The following is a 22,407-nucleotide window of genomic DNA, read 5'->3' on the forward strand; positions in this document are numbered from 1 at the left end:
TGTTCAGGTTAACTGAAGCAGTACTAAAATTGATATTTAAGCTTATTTTTAATGTATAACTTTTACAAACTTATAATGCATATGATTTGGATATAACACCTCTCCAATCCAGTTCAGTTCTATGAATTTGAGTCTTCCACAATACACACACTTATTAATGATTCCCACGTGTCTTCCTCATGATGAAGAGTAGACAAAATCTGATATATATTGGGGAAAAAAGAAGAATAAGTTCATCAGACGCTGAATTCGAACTGGGTTTAAGATCGATCATCTCAAAACATGATGCCATGCACTTTACGAGCTACATCACTCATGCTGCTATTTGCCGCTGTCTTTAGTTATGTTGTCTCTGTCAATCAAACGGTAATGGGTGGGAATCACTCAACTAGCTCATTCCAACGAGGTGTGTCATTTGCACTTAGCCTAAATAGACACTACAAATTTTACAACTTCAACATCGGACCACTTCTTTTTTAATTTACTCACAGTGCGATGTTCAGAGTTGACACAGTGGCGCAGTAGGTAGCTGGGTTAGTTCTCCCTGCGTTCACGTAGGTTTCCTCTGGGTGCTCTGGCTTCCCCCACAGTCCAACGACATGCGGTACAGGTGAATTTGATAGGCTAAATTGTCTGTAGTGTATGAGTGTGCATGGATGTTTCCCAGAGATGGGTTGCATCCGCTGCATAAAACATGTGCTGGATAAGTTTGTGGTTCATTCTGCTGTGGTGAACCTGGATTAATAAAGGGACTAAGCTAAGTAAATGAATGAATGCGATGTTTAACTGCGTTATCACCTATGGTAGCTTGAAGCATTAGTTCATGAATTTATTTGTTTACATGCTGTATGTCAGGGCAGCCGTCATATTTTAAAGTATAGATGTAACACACTTGTCAGGATTGCTTCATTGACTTCTTGGTAAGGTAAAGCTCTAGAAAGGCTCTTAATCTGTGTTGGAACCATCAACAACAGCATTCACGGAGCTGAGAGTAGTAATGCAGATTAGTGGCATGCAAAGATTCACCTTGACAGCAAAAAGGATAAATATCAGTTCTTCATTGCAGCAGCATGATCAGAAATGTAATCGGTTGGGCTGGTTCTGGGCTTGAAATCAAGTAATAGCCACAGCAACTATGACCTCAAGACATTTGCGTACTCTTCTACATAATCTAGTTCAGTATCATTAAATGTTGGAAGGTTCAACTTTGTCATGATGTCAGCAACTCCCTTTTGCATGGTTGACAGATGAGTAAGACTCTCATTCAAAGTGTCATCAACTGGCATTTAAACTCTTTGGACAGCTTTCCTGTGTCATTCCATTGAACTAAACATTTTTTAACATCGTGGAATAGTTCTTCTTTGCTTTTTTGGCATCTGTTGTAGCCACTAATCGAGTATATATATATATATATATATATATATATATATATATATATATATATATATATATATATATATATGGACTTAATATTTAAAACACCTTGCTTCTGGATGAAGTCCAATATTGACTGGTTTCTTCTCCTCAAAAGATATCCCGATGACAAATGGCAGCTCGTTTGTCTGGACCCCATTTTTGTGGTTTAAATGGGCCAGAATTGAGAGTTTGATGTTTTGAACAGAGAAAGTCTATCTATATTGATTTGTAAAGATAATCTCTCAAACTCCATTGGATTATCTGATATTGTGACACAAAAGACCATGTTCAATCCCAGGGTAAAATAGGTTCCCCAGAAATAAAGAGGTTAAAAATGTTTTTTTTTTCCTAACAGACATTCACACTTTTCTGTCTTCTCAACCTACAAATGGGTATTAAACCTGTGCAAAGACCAACTCTTACAAGTCAGTGTCATCAGTAGGTCAGCTTCTCACTGTCATATCAGAAGTCTGCAGATTTTATAAAAGTGTATACATAGTATTATAATTACTTTTCAAATTACTTTTATTATCACATCATCAGCAGCATGTGTGCTGGGATGAGCAAAATGCTTAAAGGGGTGATCCAGAGTTTATTTTAAGGCTTGGTTGTGTTTACAAGATGCAAAGCAATAGTGCTCATGCTTCATTTGTAAAAAAATAAATAAATAAATAAACTCTTATTGGTCATCTAACATAATGTGTCATGCCTCTACTACAGGGGTGGGCAAACTCGGTCCTGGAGGGCCGGTGTCCAGCAAAGTTCAGCTTCAACTCTAATCAAACACACCTGAACATGCTAATCAGTGCCTCCAAGATCAATAATTATCTATAAGCAGGTGCGTTTGATCAGAGTTGGAGCTAAACTGTGCAGGACACCGGCCCTCCAGGACCAAGTTTGCCCACCCCTGCTCTACTAGCACGCACTTTACCGTTGTGTAAATAGACTGTTAGTCAGTGTAGCTGGTCTCAGAAGAAGCGGAAGGCAAAGTCTGTGTGGTCAGGTGTTGAGTGTGAAGTTGCCTGTGAGATCCTCTCTGTTGCAGCCGGGTGTCCACTCTGATGGCTAAATCGATGAGGCCATGTAACATCTTTGGCAGATCCATCGCATAAATCTCATTCTTTATATAATCCACTAGTCCATGGAAAAACATATCCCACTGAGCCTCAACATTCCACTTACATTCGGCTGCCAGTGTACGGAAGTCAATAAATGAACATATCGGATGAATTTCATATTTCGGATGAGACATTTAACCGAGATCCTGACTCTCTGTGGTCATTTAAAATCCCATGGCACTTCTCGTAAGGAGTAGGGGTGTAACCCCGGATTCCTGGCCAATGTCCCTCTATCGCCCCTTACGATCATGGCCTCACAATCATCCCCATCCACCAAATTGGATCACTGTCTCTCCACTCCACCAATAGCTGGTGTGTAGTGAGCGCACTGGTGCCATTGTCCTGTGGCAGCCGTCGCATCATCCAAGTGGATGCTGCTGGTGGTGGTGTGGAGAGCCCCCGACCCCCCACCCCTTCATGATTGTAAAGTGCTTTGGGTGTATGGCCATACATAATAAATGCGCTATATAAATACACATTACATTACAATAGAGAATTCTGCAACACTCAAATTGTTTTGAGTTCAGCAACCTTTCTGTTTTCACTCCCAGACAGTGGTACCCCATTGTGCCGCCCTTCCAGATAGCATATTAAATGACAAAAGTCACCTTACTCGGTTCGGTGGGAAAAGACGAGGCCTGTAACGTACTATAAAGTGAAAATTTTTCTAAAAATGATTGACACAAATGGGGTTCGCCAGAATAACATCCTGGTGGTGGAAGTCGTGGTTCAGTGGTGCGGGAGGTCTCATCCAGCGCAGAACTTATGGGTGGAATGGTGGGAGGAGCTTGCAGGGCGGCATCGGAACGTAGTCCAGAACCCAGTTACTGAACCTGAGTCGTAAGCTCCAATACTTGTGTGACCAGGGCCTGAATGGCCTGACTGGTGACCATTATCTGTTTGTCCTGTTGGTCTAGACGAGCAGAACTGTGTGAGAGAAAGTCTTGTATTTCTGAAACACTTGATGGGTCCATCCATAGTGGTCAGTTCGTTTTGTCATGAAATCAAAGGAACCCAATTGAAAGTATTAACAAGGTAATTTATTGGAATCAAACAGAACTCAACAGCAGGTATGATGTCCGCTAGTCATGAAGCAAGAATAAAGATGTATCTCTCAGTGGAATCAAAGTGCTCAACAGCGGGAAAAAGTTCATGAAGCCATCAGAAGTGTAGACAAAGTCCAAAGGCACAAAGCCCAAACCGCAACTCACCACCAGCCTAGGCTGGTTTGCTGGTTTTAGCTGGTTGACCAGCCTGTTTTAGAGGGATTTTGGCCATTTCCAGGCTGGTTTTCAGCTATTTCCAGCCTGGTCTTAGCTGGTCAGGCTGGAAAATGACCCGCTAAATCCAGCTTAAACCAGCCTGACCAGCCTGGTTTAAGCTGGTTTTGGCTGGGCACCCAGCCTGCCTAGGCTGGTCAAGCTGGTTTTAGCTGGTCATCTCCCAGCCTGACCAGCTAAGACCAAGCTGGTAATGACTGCAAACCTGGTATTTTCAGTAGGGTTGACAAACGGTAAACTTCTTTTTTAATAATGTGTAATATTACTAATTTAGTACTTTGAGATGTGAGTGTATATTTTTATTCATTTTTTATAGTGTTCATTAATTTATTTTTTTTTTACGATTGTTTATGTAGTGCCGAAAACCAAGCTGTGGATCTTAAGGTAAAAAATATATTGTTTTTTCATTTAACACACAAATAGTACACACAGTCTTTCAAAAATTTGGGATCAGCAAGAATTGTAATTTTGTTTATAGAAGGATGCTTTCAATTCATCCAAAATACAGAATAAAATAAATGCTAAAGTTAAAATAATGTGTTTCTTATTGACTGAAAACTAATTTGATTAGACTGTTTCCAACAATGATAATAAATCAGCATTTTTGATTTCTGAACGATGATGTGACACTTAAGACTAGAGTGATAATGCTGATAATTCAGCTTTTCCATCGCAGGAATAAATTATCGATTTACATCAAAATATACAGTAAATATTACTTTAAATTCCATTAACATTTCACAATAATGCAGCTTTCTGTATTTTTATTAAAGTGAATGCAGCCTTGATGAGCAAAAAACCTAATGATAATATTTATCTCAAACATTTGAACAGCATTGAAAGATTTATAAATTATTATTATTATTATTATTATTATTATTATTATTATTATTATTGTTGTTGTTGTAGTTGTAATAAACTTGGCTTACTGTTAAATTTTGGGATATCTCAGTTAAAATGCTTTTGGGTAAACAGTCTTTCAGGTAAATTATTTTTACTTTTACAGAACTGGTTGCCTCTCGGGTATAAATGCCACTTCTGCACCTATCGCAGTACAAACAGTGAATCACATTTGGGCCACACAAGTTTTAAAGCAATTCTAAGAATTGCATTGAGAGATTTGGGAAGTAAAGGAATGGGTGAAAAAAAATTAGTGAGTCTTCAGGAGTGAGTTGTAGAGTGACAATGACAAAACCTAAAAAGGGACAATGTAAAATCAGTTAATTCTTTTTCACACTATATAAATGTAGCACACTGAAAATAACTTTACAGTAAATATTGTAAACATACATAATTCTACTGTTCAAAATATTTTAGATTTTTCACACAAACTGAGACATTTATTAATATATTTTGCTTTAGTGTGCCAGTTAGAAATATCAGTTAACATTCACTTTTAAAATGGTTTGTAATAGTCCAGTGAGATTTTTACCCTTGTGATGGCTCCAGTATTTGTATAAACCTAGGAAAGGTCATATGGATAGATGAATGGATAGATTTTCATATGCACAGCCACAGTGATTCTGAAATCACATAGTCTCACTCTCAGACATCATGCTAAGCAACTTCTGATGCATACAGCACACTTTTCTGGAAACACTTTTAAAGATCCTCAGTCGTCCTCTGATTGGTTTAAATATACAGGATTTCTGTGAGTCGACAGCCCACCTAGAAACAAGTCTGTGCAGATAAAATAGCTGCAACATTTATATTGATGACAGTCCTCATTAATAAACATAACTTTCTGAAACATTTAGTGATTTTCTGTCTGCATACTTGTCTGTTATTATGAGGATCACTTTGTGATGATGGGCATTTATTAATTTGATTTAAATGCTGGATTATTGAAAGTATCACTGCATAAAAGCTTTAACTCATGATATCGACAAACTTGCAGATATACTTGTATATGTGTGTATACATAGCTATCTATCTATGTATATATATATATATATATATATATATATATATATATATATATATATATATATATATATATATATATATATATATATATATATATATATATATTATTATTTATTTTTTTAAATGGCAGTGAAAGTCTTCAAATATTCTGTCATTTTGGTCATAAAGATAAGAGAAAGACCATTCAAAGCAGTAACTGTTTCTTTTATTTATTTATTTGTGGATACTCACAAAGACAACAAAACCTTGCTTTTATAGAACAAAGTAAACTTTCACTCAATTATCTCATCTCAGGTGATCTTTAGGTAAAAATGCTCATCAAAATAATGAATGAATCTGAGAACAAAGTCTACATACATGTCCTACAGATTTCCTATATGTTTTGCTGACAGATCATTTAGCATACTGCTGCATCATTGTTGTAAACGTTTGCTATTTCCAAATGTAAAAAAAAATCTAACATTTGTGCACACTTCTGTACACATTTAAACATTCATATTAGTTTCTATAGGCTCATTACAGGTGCCAGCACAATGTTCATGTTCGATCAGGCACGACTAATCAACGACGGCTGTCAAAAAACACATGCTGTGGGGCAAAAAGGGTTTGTACTTTGGTAAAGACTGTAGACAAAAGGGGAGGATGAAGTAGGTGAGTTAGAAATGTCAAAATTGGACTAATAAGTTTTTTTTTTAAGTTTCTTTGTGTGATTTGTGTTAATTTTCAGGAGCAATGATCCACATATTCCCACTTACCCATCCTCTGTGCGCTTGTACAATGTGCATTGAGGCACAAGGATGTAGGGGTCACTTTAGTTGCCACCACCGCAAGAGCTAACGATGTAGAGATGGCCACCATGTCAGAGCCTGAACTGTCCAGTTGCCGCCAGAGCTATTGCTGCCACCTGCACCAGAGTTACTGTCACCACAGCCACTCCAGCAAAACTGCCAGAGCGTGTGGAGCTAGAGCTAGCAGATCTACTGCTGCCATAGTCAATGCTTCCAGAGCCACCGATGCCACCACCTGAGCTCCAAGATTGGCCACCTCTGCTAAAGCCAACTAACCTATCAGAGCCACTCAACCTAGTTCTAAAGTGAGGACAATTTATGGTTTATAAATCCCTAATAAATGACAATTTATTGTGTCAAATGAACAATACATCTTTTTTTCTTATCTAAAAAATAAAATTACTCTAAGGTTTAAACATTGCTGAATAACAGGAGTGTCAAAATACGACAAAATTGGATAAAAAAACAACAACAATATAATAATAATATATTATGATACAACATTATAATATTATTTAGCCAAGTTTAAACTGTACAGTAACTTTATTTTAGTTAAGACTGAAAAGATTTATTTTTCATTTGATACAGATTCATTTGTGCATCTTCAAACGAACAGAAATAGATAAAGTCATGTTTTTTTTTCCTGTTTAGAATATAACTGAGCCTTTAATTGTCATTTATAAGGGATTTATAAAGCATAAATAGTCCTCACTTTGGATTAGGTCACAAAACTGGATGAAGTTAAATTACTAAAGCATTTATTAACATTCAAATGAACTATTAGTATATGCCTGAATAAGATATATCAATGTTAATTTGAATGTTTATTAATCATTGACTTATGCATTCTGAATGATCTTTAAAAACCACCAAGCACTCTCAAATAATTAGTCTGTAAATGATGCAATACTTTAGTAATGAAAAAATAATTAATAACAAAGTATGAAAATACAATCATTAAGCACATTATAGATGTGCTTATAAATCAAGAATACAGCATTTGTATCTGCAGTTATAAACTGCCTACTAACATCTGTTAATGTAGAGTTAACGCTTAACAAATAATGAAATAAATTTGCTAATTCTTGATAAATAATTCATAGCGTGTAGTTATTATAAAGTGTTACCTGTAACGAGGAGACTGACACGGAGGGATCCATTATGCAGTATTTATTAGTCACAGTCAAACATCCAATACGCACACACATCAACAGTAATCAATAATGGTCTTGGGGCTGGCGGCTGACAGACACAGTGATTTACCAGGCATAGATCAGTGGCAGGCGGTGTGGTTCAGAATCCGTTAGACAGGCTTGGTTCGAGGGCAGGCAGCGTGGTTCAGAGTCCGTGTGTAAAGCAAGGGTCGTGGGCAGGCAAAAGGAAACTCAGAGTCAGAAACAGTCCGGGGTTATACTCAGAAGATCAGACAGGAAAGAACGCTCAGTAATGCTGGCCGGGGCTAAACAAGACTTCGCAATGAACTGATGTTTGAGTGTGGCTTATATAAGAAGCGTGAGTTGTTAACTAGATTCAGTTCAGGTCTGTGCACAATCAGTTTAGATGGATGATGTAATGCTTAAGTCCAGGGATGGTGACCTCTGTTGGCCAGCGAGGGGAATGACTGGGACCGAGTCGGTAACAGAGCCCCCCTCCAACGAACGGCTCCTGAAGTGAGAAGAATCGCGACGCCGGGGTCTTCCACGGGGGCGAGGGGCTGGCATTTTTTGTGGCACTGCCTCAGGGTAGCACAGAACTTAGTCTTAATGTCATAATATGTCATGTTTTATTTATATTCTGTACGGGTCTGTGTATTTTGTTGCAAGGCTTTGGAAATTGCATATAGTTGCATACAAGTAAATAGTTGATCACAAAAAAAAAGACTGTTGGTTTAACTTCTGTTAGAGGAGCATGAGTAAGCATACAGTAGCACCACCTTACATTTGTAGCAGTTAGCACACTATAACGTCATGCTTACTAACTGTCCACATCATGTTACTTTATAGCAGAGTAACTGGAAATATCACTTTTCAGGTTGTCACGACGCAATTAGTTTGTCTCGGTTAGAAGGAGGACCCAAACGCAGAATGAGTGGAGAGGGTGTTTATTGACAATATGTGTGATATGTAGTAGGGGTTAGGTGAAACACAGTCCAACAGTGATGAACGGGGTAGTGCTTGTGAGTCCTGGATGGAGTATCAGCAGTATCACAGAATGCCAGGAGAATAGGAAAATAAGCCAGGATGCTCAGACCAGGCAGAAGGTGGTAATGGCCTTGGAGGCACTGCTGACCAGTGATCCTGGAGAGTTGTGGTCTCTTTGTTTGCTTTGTCCCTCCAGGCCAGCATGTGCATTTTTATTTATTCTCTACTCATTAATATTATATGTATATTTTAATCTCTTAATTATAATACTCACTTTCTCTCACACATCTCTAGCACTCAATATATCCTTAAGCACTTATCCCTTCTCATGCTTTAAAATTTCAAATCTCTCACCACATGCATCCTCATTCACAAATTTCTCAGCATTTACATTTTCATTCAATCTATTAAATTCAATTCAATTCACCTTTATTTGTTTAGCGCTTATACAATGAAGATTGTGTCAAAGCAGCTTCACATAAAAGGTCATAGTAAATAGGAACAGTTTAGTTCAGTTTGTAGTGTTTAAGTTCAGCTCAGTTCAGTGTGGTTTAAAAATCACTACTGAGAGTCCAAACACTGAAGAGCAAAACCAACGATGCGCAGCTCTTTAGATCCCGAACCATGCAAGCTAGTGGCGACAGCGGAGAGGGAAAAAAACTTCACTAATTGGCGAAAGTGAAGAAAAAAAAAACCTTGAGAGAAACCAGACTCAGTTGGGCACGACCATTTTAATTTCTCCGCTGGCCAAACGTCTTGTGCAGAGCTGCAGTCTCAGCGGCGGAGGCTGGAAGCTGGCCTCAGCGAAGGCTTGTCTGTCTCTGGAGCGTCACAGGAATCAGTCTCATGTTCTCCACTCTTCCATGACCACCACAGTAGCTGCTCGGGATACGGCCTTGTCCAGGATATGGAAACCTTGGGATCATCTCGTCGTTGGTCTTGGATCGAATCAGTGACTCTGCATAGTCTGAGGGCCTCGGGAAGAGTATCCCCTGGTGAAAATTGGGAATAAAGAGAATAATTAGCTTAGCTGCTGTTCATAGTGTATATAAACAAGATGCAGAACCTGTGTGGAAGCCCATTAAGTAGTGCACTGAGTGTATGCTTTACTAAACAGATAGGTCTTTAATCTAGTTTTGAACTGCGAGAGTTTGTCTGAGCCTCGGACGTTATCAGGAAGGCTATTCCAGAGTTTAGGAGCTGTAAATACTCGACTTAGCTATTCTGGGTACTACCAGAAGCCCTGAGTTTTGAGATCTTAAAGAGCGAGTTGGATTGTAGCGAGACAGAAGATTGGTTAGATAAACAGGAGCTAGATTATTTAAAGCTTTGTAAGTAAGAAGCAATATTTTAAATTCAATACGAAACTTAACAGGCAGTCAGTGTAAAGAGGATAAAATTGGGGTGATGTGATCAAATTTTCTAGACCTGGTAAGAACTCTGGCAGCTGCATTTTGTACTAATTGAAGTTTGTTAATAGAGGATGCTGGGCAGCCAGCAAACAGTGCATTACAGTAGTCCAGCCTAGAAGTCATAAAAGCATGAACTAGCTTTTCTGCATCTGAGATGGATAGCATACTTCGTAACTTAGCGATATGTCTTAGATGAAAGAAAGCAGTTTTTGTGACATGGGATATATAATTTTTAAAAGTTAAATTGCTGTCTAATATGACACCTTGATATGTCTAATATGACACCATAGATCTTTTATAGTAGAGCTAACACTAACTTTGTATCCCTCTAATTGTAGGTCAAGTTGTGAGATCTGCTGTGTACAGGATTTAGGCCCAATAAATAATAATTCTGTTTTGTCTGAGTTTAAGAGAAGATAATTGTTGGTCATCCAGTCTTTAACATCTTTAATACACTCAGTTAGTTTGGACAGTGTAGACGTCTCATTCTCTTTTCTAAAAGAAAAAAATCCCCATTCCCTTTGGTCCAGACCACACACAAATAAAAACAAAGCATATAAACTAACAAGACTTACTCAGGCCAGTCCATTGAGATCCAGCCCTCCCTGTAGTTGCTTTTGGGGTCAGATTAAAGGCCTCCTCCCAATTTTCCTGCCTCTATTGGGAGAGTTTTACTCAATCCACAGGCCAGTACTAAGACATGGAGCGCTCATTCGCTCTAACCACACTTTACAGGAAACAATCACTCCAGTGCTACCTCTCGCGTAGCAGTTCAGTTTCCATGCATGTAACTCTCTTTCATACGCATATAATTTACAGCCAGTTATTAGTGTACAATGCAAAGCCATTTGTTGGTGCATAATTTACAGCCATTTGTTAATACATGCACATTCCTTGACAACCTGGAAGACCTCTTTTCTTATAAATAGTTAACTTTACTAGTCTTTAATCACTTTATCATTTACTCTTAAATATATTTAGTCAATTTAAAGGTTCTTTTAATGGTGAAGTATTTTTAAAGATAAGTTCAGACGTCTGGTCCACCTCACAGCACACTCATCAGAAAACCAAAATTCGCTCAACCTTTTTAATCTGCATTCTTTTTGGACTCTGCATGAGTGTTTGCCAAGGATCGGCCCATTGACACCTTTCTTACAACCAACGTCTTCTAAGTTTCAAAAAAAGAAGCTAAAATATTCAAAGTTCTCAAATTGAAACAGTTTACTGTTACAGCAGAGCTGGTCGATCGAGCTCTCTCCCAACCAGTGTTCAAAAACCCACAGTTTATATAGTTTCTTATCCACAGTTAATGTGAGATATGATTTAACATCACCCCATTCCCGGCTTCAATAGAATCCTAGCTTTTTAATTGATGGCTGTATGTTTTTCTGTTTTTACATATCTTAAAGTTCATATAACATGTGCTTACAACCATGTGTTTGCATATGTGACCGAGTATATAGGATAAGTGGTAGTGACTGACACTTTTAACAGCCAATCAGGGGCAAGTGTTGTCTATTTTAGAGCCGGTTGGCTGTGCTAGGTGATGTCACCTCCAGCCCCACCCTTCTTGTGCCGCGTTTGTTAACTTCTGTTTCAGCCTGTTTTTCTGTTGGTTTTCCTGTCGATTGCCTTGGACGTAATGATTGCTAGTGGTGGGCAAAGCGAGGCTTCGTGAAACACTGAAACAGTTGAAGCAAATGTGTTGAAGCTTCGAAACGTTTCGAAACCCCACTCTACAGTGACGCCTAGTGGTCATTTTTTATGTATTGCACTGAAACAGCTTCAGCAAAGAACAGTTGAGCAGATTGAGGTATTAAACCCCACTTTGTAACGACAAACCTTCAAGTGAAGTAGTGGAGTGGTTAGGGTTCCTGACTTCCATGCGGAGATTGCTGGTTCGAATCCAGGCTGATACAGTTATTTTGAAATGCTTTAAAATCAGTTTGAGATGCTTTATTTGTGCATCGTTCTGTTTCAACATTGCTCTGACATCCGAATAAACACTGTGAATAAATATAGCTTGTTTCGGTCATAAAACAGGCCTGTTGCTAGATCAGATACAGTTGTGGACAGAAGTTAACAAGAATTATTTATATTATTCATTAAATTTCCCATTCATTGTATTTTATTAACGTCTACCACAACTCTAAACCCAACCATCACAGTACTGTAAAATATTAATTATTGTTTTACAGTTACAAAAATGATGCTAAATTGATGGCGTATCTGCAGCTGTATCATATCTAGACTACACCATAAACAGTAACATGGTTAAAATTCATAAAATTACGATTTTGGAGTATTTGTACAAGTCGGGATTCGAACCCAAAAGTAATGAGAAGCCTGTGTCAACATGCACACGCACAGTCCACTAGGCCATACGTGACAATAACATACGTTTGACCCTATCAGTCAAATGCAGATTCTCCAAGTCTCGAAACGCTTCTGAACTGTTCGATGCTTTGAATCGCTTTAGTCACGTGACCAGGTGTTTCGAAACACTTTAGTCACGTGACCTGGGTGTTTCGGATCATGCTTCGGTACAGTGTTTCGAAACACTTGCGCTTCGGGATCTCGACACAGTGTCGAAACGTCAGTTTCACGTCAGCCATCCCTAATGATTGCTATTCATTCAGCTTGCTTGTAGCATTAATGAAGAGGACTAATTCGTGAATACAAAAGCGTACTATTCCCGGTTTGGATTCTCCCTCTTTGTCCTGGGTGATTTATATGAGCAGCTTTAGCATCCTTATTCCTGTCGTGCTGTAAAATTTCTGTTATCCTGAGATCTCCAGTGAGAGGAAGAAGTACTGTACTGCTGTGTACTATTGATTGCTATTGTTACTGCTACCTGCTATCTGGCGCTGCTACCTTCTACAGTTACTGCTACCTGCTACTGTTAGCTACTACAGTTACTGCTATGCTACTGCTACTGTAGCTGCTACAGTTACTGTTTCCTGCTATTACTAGCTGCTACTGTTACTTGCTATTACTAGCTGCTACTGTTATATTGTTTGTTATTTGCTCTTTCTTTCCGTTTGTGTGATTTCTGTGTTCGACATCTGGTTGAATTTTATGTGTGTCTGGTTGCCCTGTGCTAACTTTGTTTTTCTATAGTGAAACCGCGGGAGCTGTACTTAGTTTCTTTTTTTGCTTGTTTTGATATTATTTTGGTTTGTTTGTTGTTTGTTTTTTTTCTTGTATAGTCTATCACATATGTTGACTAGACTTGATTTTTCTTGCAGGAGCTGAGGTCCCACGGGTGCAGGATCTTGAGGTGGTGGTGTCAATACACTTGTCATTTGCTGTGGACCTTTTGGGAGTGTGGAGTGTGTGGATCTAGTGGGTGTGGAAGTGTGTTTTTTTTTTTATTTTTTATTTTTTTTTTGGACACAATTGAGCACTGATGATCCCTCCTATGTGTGACCTCAGCCCTGTATGTTAGTTTTTTTTTTTTTTTTATCCTTTGGTTTAATTTTCATGTTTACTTTGTTGTAATTTTTGTTTGATTTACTGCGGTTACGTTGGAGGGTGGTGCCGGCAAAATGTTCTGAGAATTCTATGTGATTATTTTATCTGGCACTAATTATTGTGAAAATAAATTTTGTATTTTTTTAATTTTTTTTTTATACTTGCGTCTCTTGCCTATTCATATGAGAACTGAACCTGTGTGGCCTAATAGTAATATTTGAGCCAGTTTTTGTTTCCTGGGAAAAAAATCCCAGGTGGTGTAGTTGGATTTGCTATATGTGGAGGATTTGTTATAATTTGAGGGTTTTTAGTTCCTCCTTCTCTTCCCCCATATTCTCTCTTGTCACACATATGATCATGGTGTTTCCATCATTTACTTTAAATGATTCTCCATATGTATATTTTAGTGAGTGTTGTCTTGGTCATACATACATTAGTCTACCTGAACCAATACTTTTGAGCCACAAAATTATGGTGGATGACTCTAGAAAAAATATTTTACTTGACAAAATCTTTAAAAAATAATAATTTTAATAGAACAATATAATTAAAGTTTAAAGTAAACATCAATTCATATTTTATATATTCGAATTACATGAATATATTTCCTTTGATCATTTGTTGGTTAGCATGAATTTAAGATTTGCATTATGAAAGGTTGGGGCTTGTGACTGTTTACATGGTTATCAGTAATCTAATGATTTGCCTAAATCTAAATAAGACAATAATATGATCAAGGTGTTTAAATGAGTTGCTTTTTTTGCCCTCCCATTCATTTAAAATAATGTTTCTGAAAATTTTCACAGTGTTTCCTAAAAAAAATATTATTCTGGAGTCATAAGTTGTATATCTTATTGATTATATCATGAATAATAATAAAAAATTAAGGTCAGTATTAATAGCCTCCTTAAGAAATATTTACTGTATATTTTTGATATACACAACAAATCAGTTACAAAATAATTTGACTAATTATTTCAACTTTCAAAGTTAACTGATTAAGTCTTTAAATTACACTTTAATCTAAATGAAAGATGTTATGCACTTACTGTCACTATGGGGAAGATTAAAAAAAAGCTGGTTGGCACAGGGACTGGTGGAAGAGTGCTCTTTTAATGGAATTTAATACCGCACGTTAAACGGATGCAGGTGTCTGTGGTCCTTTTAAGGTTATCAAAAATCACTGTTTATATGGTAGTCTAGACTCTCAATCAGAGTATTGTCTAAATCATATTAAAATCGGAGCATTAGTGTCCATGTACGTACTCATTTAAAGTACCATATAATGTCAGAGACAGTGCATTCCTCTGCCTTTGAGCCCTCAAATGTGTCATTAAGTTTGACTTGTTTCCCCCTTACACGCAACTTTTGTAAATCATCTGCTTCATGTTGTTGTGTCAAAATCCTTACTTGTAAAATACACTTTAGAACGCTTAAAAGCAAATTTGATGAACATGCGTGTTGATCTGAAGAGTCGCTCTCGCTCACCGAATGCGCTGTACTGTGCGTCCGTTCCCTATAATCAATAAGAGCAAACGCCTGACATCGCCTGTCTGTATTCCTCAAATTTGTTTAGAATTAAATTTAAGTTTCGAGATGGTGTGAAAACGTGTATTTATGTGTGCCTTTGATGCACCCCTTTCTTACGTCCTTGTCGCAGCACCAGTGGCACCGAAATTAGGCACCGAAATTCATATGCTGATTTGATCCGATACATACTGGCTACAAAGGTACCGGTGCTATAATGGCTCCGGGTTTTGGTACCCAACCCTATATACACCTCCATGGTGGCTGTATTTGCCTTATGAGAGAAGCGGGTTAAACCTACAAAACCTCAAGGGCCTTTTTAAAGAATTAATATTAATATTATGGTTCTTCTGAGTGTGCCAGTTTAGGTTCAGTTCAAAATACAATTCAGATTTTTTATTATAATGTGTTAAAAAGTGTCATCTTTGGGGCGTGTACACAGGTCATTGTTTTAGGGGTGTGTTGCTTGACATGAAAATTAGTTTTGACTTGAGTTCCCCCGCTTTGTGTGTGGCAACAGACAGGCAGACAGAGAGAGGCAACATGAGTTAGAGCAGTGGTTCCCAAACTGGGGGTCGCGACCCCTGCGGGGGTCGCAGAATAATTTCAAGGGGTCGCGAGAGTTATTTAAAAATTGTGTAATTTTCAGTGATTATAATAAATATTTTTCAGTATTACAAGTGAAAGCTAATATTTTCAGATTTTTAAAAAGATATTACTGATTCATAAAGTATTTAGGACACATTCGGGCAGAATGCATCTTTGTACTTGGAACGCAGCGCTCAGGAACAGTTTAAAACTGTTGTCATGTCAACTTGCCGCAGTAAACAAAGCCTTCAACGCTTGCCCCGCCTTCGCGCTCTTCTTATTGGCCCACTGCTCTAAGAACTGAACACGAATGATTGGTTAAAATCAGCTGTCAATCACTCAGTCAACGCCTCCTGTCTTCAGATGACAGGAGCTACAACCGCGAAAATGTAAAGCGCTGAAGATGAGAGAATGAAAACAACACTGACAGATTTTGTCTTAGAAACACCTAAAGCTACAAATATTGGCACATCTGATTACTGATCATGTGCTGAATGTTAATCCACCAGCTATACTTATTGAAGAGTGGATAAAAGACCTCCATTGGCTTCAAGTCTGCTATGAAAATGACTAGCATTCACTGTAAAGTCTGTGGGATATCTTTTGGGATATCCGTCCGTGTATCTTTTGGTCACTCAATTATGTTATAAAAATGTCTTTTCTTGTGATAACGGGATTTCATTGAGACATATTTTCCTCACGCATGCATATTTATTTTTTTGCTTGTTAGTTTTGATTAGAGTTGATTTTCAAATGCAATAAATCTGTTTATAAAACTTGTAGTAACAGTGCGATAATTGGTGGGAGCCACTAAATTTTGGCTGGTGCGTCTACATTTTTAAAGTTAGAAGCACCAGTGTTACCAAGCAAAAATGTTAATTTCGAGCCCTGTAATCTATAGTAAATATAGTTAAAATATTGTGAACAGCTTAAAAAAAAGCTATTTTTATTGTTTGTATATGCTTTGGTAGTGGGGGTCGCGAGTTCTTGACGATCTTACAATGGGGGTCGCGGGTTTAAAAGTGAGAACCACTGAGTTAGAGGACCAGCATTCAGCCGCCCTTCAAAATGGAATTACTGGGCCACTCAAATTAGAGCAGCAATGTTCTATTTTAAGAGTACCCTATAGGCCCACTTAATTCCAATTCCTTTGAATTTATATTTGTATTCAGCAGATAATAAAAAGTTAATAAAATGTACAAAAATCCATTTACCAGAAATACTATAGCAGTTTGGTTTTGAGGCTTTTACTCATTTAGTCTCATAGTACTCATTTAGAAACTCTTGAGTTTCTCACCAATTTTTTGGAATGAAAATTTTGGTCCTGGTAGAGCCGATCCAGGTTTTAAAATTAAAATCTAATCTCTATGATGAAGGAAACTTTGTCTTTTGAAGAAATTATGAAAAATCTGGAATCCCAAAAGACCCCTTTGTCAAAACAAGGTCACCGTTTGGCTGAACCCCCTTTTTTTATTTTGCAAAATATTACATTTAACCGTTTAAAAGGTAGAGGTCAGGTTTCTGTTTTATATAAATAATTGGTGGACAAATCAAAAGTCATTTAATGACAAGACTTCAAGCTTGGCAGTCTGACATATAGGCGGATATAACCGAGGAAGAGTGGCAAGCTTGTCTAAAAGCCCAAACTCAGACAACAAGCACTAGTTTTAGATTGCTTCAATATAAATGTCTGAGTAGATAGTATATAACTCCAGTTGCATCATTTCCTGGAAGGGAATCCGCTCCGTAAAACATATGCTAGATAAGTTGGCGGTTCATTCCACTGTGGCAACCTCAGATTAATAAAGGGACTAAGTCGAAAAGAAAATGAATGAATGTTCTTGTTGTATTATTTATTTTTTTTTTTTTTTTTTTTTTGCTAAACTGAATAAAATAAACCTCATTTGTTTAACAATAATTAAAATAAAAATTGTTGTTCAAAAGAGAATGAAATCCTTTCATTTTCATTCATTTTCCATTAGTTTATTCCCATATATAAATTATTATAGCAAATATTTTATGCAGTATGCTCTTCCAGTCACAACCAAGTACTGGGAACCATGTCGTTGGACTGTAAGCGGAAACTGGAGTACCCAGAGAAACCCCACTCTATCACAGGAAGAACATGCAAACTCCACATAAATGCCAACTAGCCCAGCTGGGACTGAAACCAGCAACCTTCTTGCATTGCCGACATTGCTAACCACTGAGCCACCACACCATCAGTTCTCCCATTTTTAGTGATATGACACAATTATGGAAAAATTAAAGTTTTATAAAACAGGAAATTTTTATTTGATGTGATGGTCCACATAAAAATTTAATAAATTTAAAAAAAAGCATTTAAATAACTACTATTGGGCATAGTACAACAGCAGTTAATTTGTAAAATGAAATATCAGTAGAAAAGGATAAGCTTCATACAAGAATGAGTATTGTATTACCAAATTTTAAATAAAAATGGACAAACTTTCACAAGTCAGGCCAGTGAAGTATGGAGTGCCTCAATGATCAACTGGCCCTTTGCTATTCACAATATACATGCTGCCCCTGGGAGACATTATTAGAAGGCACTGGATTATTCACTGCCATGCAGATTATACTCAATTATATAGTTCGGCATACCTAAGGCGTACCATATACCTGATGAGATATCTGAACTGAAAAACAAAAAAGAAAAACATTTATAGCTCTCAAGTAAATAGCTATGAAATATGACCCCCTCCCTTCCCTCATTTGTTATTGTTTGAACAAACTATTTTTACATAAAATTTCAAATGTGTATGTGTTTACTCAGCTAACATAAGACCAATGGGCATCTGGTGGACCACCATCAATAGGCGGATACCGCTCAACCCTATTGCTCAATTTTCCAGCAGACCAACAGCAATTTTTAGCTCCACTTCTGTCAAACCGCTGCATTTGTGCCACCCAAGAAGGTTTTCCAATGGTGGTCCGCTCATATCAAGTTGCTGAAATTGTGCTAAAAAATACAGGGAGTCCACCAGCTTATTGTTTGCTGGAAAGATTAATAGAGTAGATGCTGAATTAAGCTGTGTATGATTTGTCTCCCTTCAAGTCATATATACATTACATTATGGCATCCCATTGCAAGTCTGATTTATTTAATGTTAAGCTACTGGTGTATTTACCTTAGAATATCATTGTTTACAGGACCTAGCATTATGACTTGGGGTAGGCCAGTGGCTTAGTGGCTGTAGGGGGATCAACCTACATTATAAGATCGATCAGGGATTTATTAGCTCATTTCAATGAACCAGATCTTGAAGATTTGAATCATTGCGTCATCAACTCAATTAAGTCAGACTGAATCAGATTAAAAGATTCACACTTTATCTACAATTTGTCCAGCAAATAGAAGACATCATATCTCACCAATCTTGTTAATATTATTTACATGGCCAACGAGAATAACATAACACAGTATTGGGTCAACTTTTAGCAAGGTAACAAGATCTACAGCTCGAGGCAATGACTTAGAAGCACATAAACAAGAACACAGTTCTTACAAAATGAAAACAAAGATTTATTGAGCTACACTACGATACATGAAACTAACTACGTTATAAGCAAACGACAAACATACGCACGCACACACATTCACACATACACATAGAGGCAGTTCAGAGGATGCAAAATGAGTTGACAACGGTCTCAAATTAAATCTAGTACTTCTTACTAGATCTCAGAATCACACCTGAGAAACTACAAAAGCAGAGATTTGGCTTGTCTTTAACTGCTTAAGATAAATCTTCACCAGATCAGCAAGGGTCAACATTAGTTTGTGTTACTTGTGCTTTTTGCTGAAGTCGAGTTTCCCTCGCCAGGCTGGCCTTGGGGAAGCACGGCACTCCTGATTGGTTGGTGGCTTCAGTGACGTCCTTGGTATTTCCTCATGAGTGAGTGGGTTGTTTTGGGTTAACGATGTGAGGGACTGCTGAGAGTCGGTTTGCGGAAGTTTGTGCGGTTTTGGCGGTCCCGAAACAGAGAGCAACAGCGAGCGCGAGCCAGCTAATGCAAAAAGTAATGTTTCCTTGTTGCAGGGTGTTTTTAAGTGACCTGGTTTGGTCCATCCCCAAGGCACTGTCTTCCAATGAGCAGTTGCCATAAAGGGTGGGCCACGCCCCGTACCATCGTAGTAAGGGTCAATCATTAACAGACTGCATGTTGTTTTCACGTAGTAAAATCTCTTATAAGTGTGTTACTATCTTACATCAAATGTTACAAGATGAATACTGCTTGTACTACTAGTTTTTCATTTACACCAATGAATTGCAAATGTCATTAGCTTTCGTTCAGTACCAGACATCATACATTTCAGACACATACAGATCATTTTAATCTGCTCTAAGTGTTAAAACAACACATTGATTAACTTGGTTGGTTGGAATAAACACAGCATATGAGGAAAACTATGGCATATTATTCAAAGATACATGTGCTTTAGTCCTAACATTTTAAGAGATTGTCTTTCATTCGTATGCATTAGTTTCCAGAGATCTCTTTGTCTCTACGGAATTGTACATCTGGCAGGATGTCCCATATGACTAACGCATGACCCTGGAGTCATTCAAAATTTTCCTAAGCGGGTTCCCGCTGAAAATCCTGTAAAGCCCCATTGTTAGGTTATTAAATCATTTACCAAGTTGGGTGATGGGTACCCGAACATCTGCGGCCAAAGTATTGGTCAAAACAGTCAATTGCCGCTCTGTTATCCTGATGGTTTAAGCCCTCGAGGCAGTTCAATGACCAGACAATTTGGTGCCCGATTTCCAAGCCTGATTCTAACTGGTTTTGATCACCAGTGAGTCCCTTCATGGCTAACACAGATGTTTCAGAGTAATGCCCCATTCATGTTCTTGGTCACTGGTCTCAAACTCAATTTCTGGAGGGCCCCAGCTCTGCATAGTTTAGCCCCAACCAGCTCCAACTCACACCAGCTTAATAGTCTCTAGGAGTCTTAAACACCTTGATTAGTTGCATCAGCTGTTTCATTAGGGTTGGAGCAAAACTGTGCAGAGTTTCAACCCACCAGGAGTCGAGTTTGAGACATATGTTCTGGGTACAAGCCTTGACTGGGACAGGATGCCTTTCTCCGTTTGAGTGTTTTCCTTATGTCAGTATGGGTTTTATTCCCACACCCCAAAGTCAAAGCTATAATTGGTCCCGGTACTAAATTGTTAGCAGGAATTTATATATAATTAGTGCATATGAAATGATGTTGTGTTGCTACATCTTTACATCTGAATGTATGAAAGTCTGTTGAAAAAAGAAGAATCTTACAGCAAATCTGACTTCTAAAAGTTTTATTAAATTCCTTAATAAATCAGTCTGTTCCAGGACCTTTTGCGTTTTTAGTTGTAAAATAACTTAACTTAATCGCTTGTACAGTAATTGGAGCAATAAATTGCTTTAGAATTAATGGTATTCAACTGTGCTAAATACTGAGTTAAATTAATTTCTTTTTAATATACACACCCTTCTTATCCATGTCTAGTTCTCCTTTGTTTTCTAAATAAAGCCTCTCTTATTATACATCTGCTTTTAATTCAATTCAATTCACCTTTATTTGTATAGCGCTTATACAATGTAGATTGTGTCAAAGCAGCTTCACATAAAAGGTCACAGTAAATAGGAACAGTGTAGTTCAGTTTGTAGTGTTTAAGTTCAGTTCAGTTTAGCTCAGTTCAGTGTGGTTTAATAATCACTACTGAGAGTCCAAATACTGAAGAGCAAATCCAACGATGCGCAGCTCTATAGATCCCGAAACATGCAAGCCAGTGGCGACAGCGGAGAGGGAAAAAAAACTTCACTAAAGGCGGAAGTGAAGAAAAAAAACCTTGAGAGAAACCAGGCTCAGTTGGGCACGACCATTTTAATTTCTCCGCTGGCCAAACTTTTGTGCAGAGCTGTAGTCTCAGTGGCGGAGGCTGGAAGCTGGCCTCAGCGAAGACTCGTCTGTCTCTGGAGCGTCACAGGAATCAGTCTCATGTTCTCCACTCCTCCATGACCATCACAGTAGCTGCTCAGGATTCGGCCAGGTCCAGGATATAAAAAACCTTGGGATCATCTCGTCGTTGGTCTTGGATCGAATCAGTGACTCTGCATAGTCTGAGGGCCTCGGGAAGAGCATCCCCAGGTGGAAATGGAGAATAAAGAAAATAATTAGCGTAGCTGATGTTCACAGTGTATATCAACAAGATGGAGAACCTGTGTGGAAGCCCCCAAGTGGTGCACTAAGTTTTAACCCTAAGCACTTTTACCATTGGTTTGAAAATAAACAGTTTATTTGAATATTTGGAATATATATCATATCACTATAGTGATTTCTGTGGGTAATGCATATTCTTCTGGTGTAGTTTCCCTGGCTGTAAAACCACAGAGAACATTTTCTCTACTTCTGTATAGTCCATTCTATATATTGTACTTTCCACCTGGTCCTTTCATACAGTATGTTTTCCCAAGTTACATCCTCTTGGGCAGGATGTTATCTCTGCAGCATGCTTTCCCAGCTTTATTCAGCTGCTCTGGCTCTCTTAGAGATGAATTACTAAGTTGATACTGCAGTTGATTTCACTCTAGCCATTTAACCAGCTTCTTGATTTGTTTCATCTTAGTGCCATTCCAGCAACAGTGGCTAGTGGTTTGCACCGCCGCCTCACAGCCAAAAGGTCGCTGGTTCAAGTCCTGGCTGGGCCAGTTGGAATTTCTGTGTG

This window comes from Danio aesculapii, chromosome 18 (genome assembly GCF_903798145.1).
Source record: "Danio aesculapii chromosome 18, fDanAes4.1, whole genome shotgun sequence".
Lineage (NCBI taxonomy): Eukaryota > Metazoa > Chordata > Actinopteri > Cypriniformes > Danionidae > Danio > Danio aesculapii.